The 2,296-nt window shown below is 37.4% G+C and overlaps 1 long non-coding RNA gene across 1 annotated transcript; it reads left to right on the forward strand.

Annotated features, from left to right (window-relative positions):
• Window positions 1-65: 65 nt before the first annotated feature.
• Window positions 66-2,057, forward strand: LOC109369811. Its single transcript, XR_002119321.1, has 2 exons — window positions 66-154; window positions 1,476-2,057. It is a non-coding gene; the product is annotated as an uncharacterized LOC109369811 (long non-coding RNA).
• Window positions 2,058-2,296: the final 239 nt, after the last annotated feature.

The following is a 2,296-nucleotide window of genomic DNA, read 5'->3' on the forward strand; positions in this document are numbered from 1 at the left end:
AAAAAAAAAATCCTTCAGCTGCTGAGGGAAGCTAGAGAAGAACTCTGGATATAACAGCTGTGCACCTTGTCCCATGAAACCATTTTGATTTCCTGGTATACTTCTTCCAGCTTCCTGTCTTCAGAAGAAGGCACATCAGTCTGTACAGACTGTGGTGAGCTTTGTTTTCTTTTTGCTTTGATGCTTTTTTTGAGGGTGGGGTGGGGAGGGGGAGTGTATGGTTGTTGTTGTTGTTGTTGTTGTTGTTGCTGTGTGTGTTAGTCTTTTTCTTCATCAAAACATGTGGCTGCTCTGACAAAAATCCAACACATCTCCACGTGTGCTGGTTGGATGGAATGAGGAGCAGTGTGTCTGGAAGGGTATCTGTTATTTGAGTGGTCATAACTTCAGTGCTCAGAGTATCTGAGTAATTGCTTACGCACCAGATAGAGAACAGAGTAAAGCATTTCCTGCTTAAGGATACAATATGTCACATTTGCAACGTTCAAGCTAAATTTTAGATCTCTCCAGCATTAATATGTTCACAATGCTGCTTCGCACTCTAATCTTAGCACCAATCTTTCGCTTAAGAGTACGTATTGCCCTTGATGACAGAAAACTGTGATTAAAGATGTGATGGAAACAGACAGGTTTTACAATGAGGGAAAAGGATGCAGTTCCTTATGCCCTATGAACAACACAAACAGCAGTGAAATTTTTATATTTTATGTTGTAGTTCAGACACGCAGGAGCTAAGAAACAGCAGTGTTAAGTTTGACACTGCAAGTTTTAGAGTTTCCTCTCTTATTCTAGGGTGTCCTTATACATATTTGACAGCATGATAGCATGCTACTCTCTCATCAGGGCTCTTGCTTCATCTAATCCACCCTAACAGAGCAATTATTTCATGTTTAGTTTTCTGCTCACAGTGAAATTAATAGCTGTGTGCTTTGTTTGTTGTAAACTAGTCAAATGGTGCTCTGAAGTCAGAATGATTAATTTCCTGGTATACTCTTACATGGTATTCTGCACAATTTGACTGACGGGAGTGGGAGCTGCTGAGATCTTCCAGTAAGTTTAAGTGCCTACACTGGAATGCCTGTGGCCTGCCTGTTTTTTTTCTGTCAGATAAGTTAATATTGGTCATTATGACCTATTTTGTTGAAAATACTGACATTTCAATGTTTGTTTTCAATCTCATTAAGAAAAAGAGATTCAAAATGTTGTCTTGTTCAGACTTTGTCTCTCCACAAACTCAGGTTTCAACCAATATGCCCTGCCCCTTTGCCTTGTGGAGCTTAGAGAAATACCATCACAGATCCTTTGCAAAACTAATGTTGACTGCCAGATTTCTTCTGATCCTGTGTTTTTTTGTTTGTTTGTTTGTTTTGTTTTTTGCTTTTTGTTTTCTTTTGTTTTGTTTTGTTGGCCTCTATAGAGGTTCCAAAAAATTCTTCAACATAATATAGTGGTCTGTGTTTTTCTTTATTTTGCAGACTGAAAACTTCAGTTTCACATCTTTGCATCCGAACACACCAGTGATAGACCATTATGTCTCACAAGAGAAAATATATCAGAATTATAAACCACAAAATACATTTATGAGCTATTAACCATGTAGGCACCAGCAGTCTGTACCGGCTCAACTATTAATTATACTCAGTTACTTGAACCTGTCCTTGATCAAGCAAATCTCAGACCCTATGCACAGCAGGACAGCAGAATACTCTAAACTGACCAAGAAAAGCCTTTCTCCTTCCTGACATGAAGGGAGCCAGGGGAGCAACCTGTTTAAGTCACTGATTCCTCTCTTTCTGTAAATATCAGTACAGTTGTTAAAACACTTGAAACTTGTAAAGGCTGAGGTGGAGAAATACACATTTGATTTTGATTTGAGAATGGGTTCTGAGGTATGTGCCATTTCCCCTTACATCTGTAATTGATACATTTCTGTGACAGAATAAAAGGCTTGGTGAAAATGTATCACTTCTTTGTAGACCACCTTAGCGTCTAGATTCTCTTTCCAGTCTCAAGATGGAAACCAGGAAGTGCCACAAGGAGCCCTAAAAAAAAAAAAAGACAAGATGATCTTGTCTTTTTTGAAAGAAATACAGGAATAAAAGAGTTTTGTTCTAGGTAGATAGTTACATGTGGTAGATGAAAATCTGATATTTTTCAACATTTTTTTTTTTAAAATGTGTTTATTTTCAATTATACTTTCTATTTTTAATGGTAGAAGAAAGCCAATTTGAATTTGTACTTGATGCGGAAATGAGAAATCACAATGGGAAATTTTCTAAGATTCATTTTGAAATAA

The sequence above is a fragment of the Meleagris gallopavo genome, chromosome 1 (genome assembly GCF_000146605.3).
Source record: "Meleagris gallopavo isolate NT-WF06-2002-E0010 breed Aviagen turkey brand Nicholas breeding stock chromosome 1, Turkey_5.1, whole genome shotgun sequence".
NCBI classification, from domain to species: Eukaryota; Metazoa; Chordata; class Aves; order Galliformes; family Phasianidae; genus Meleagris; species Meleagris gallopavo.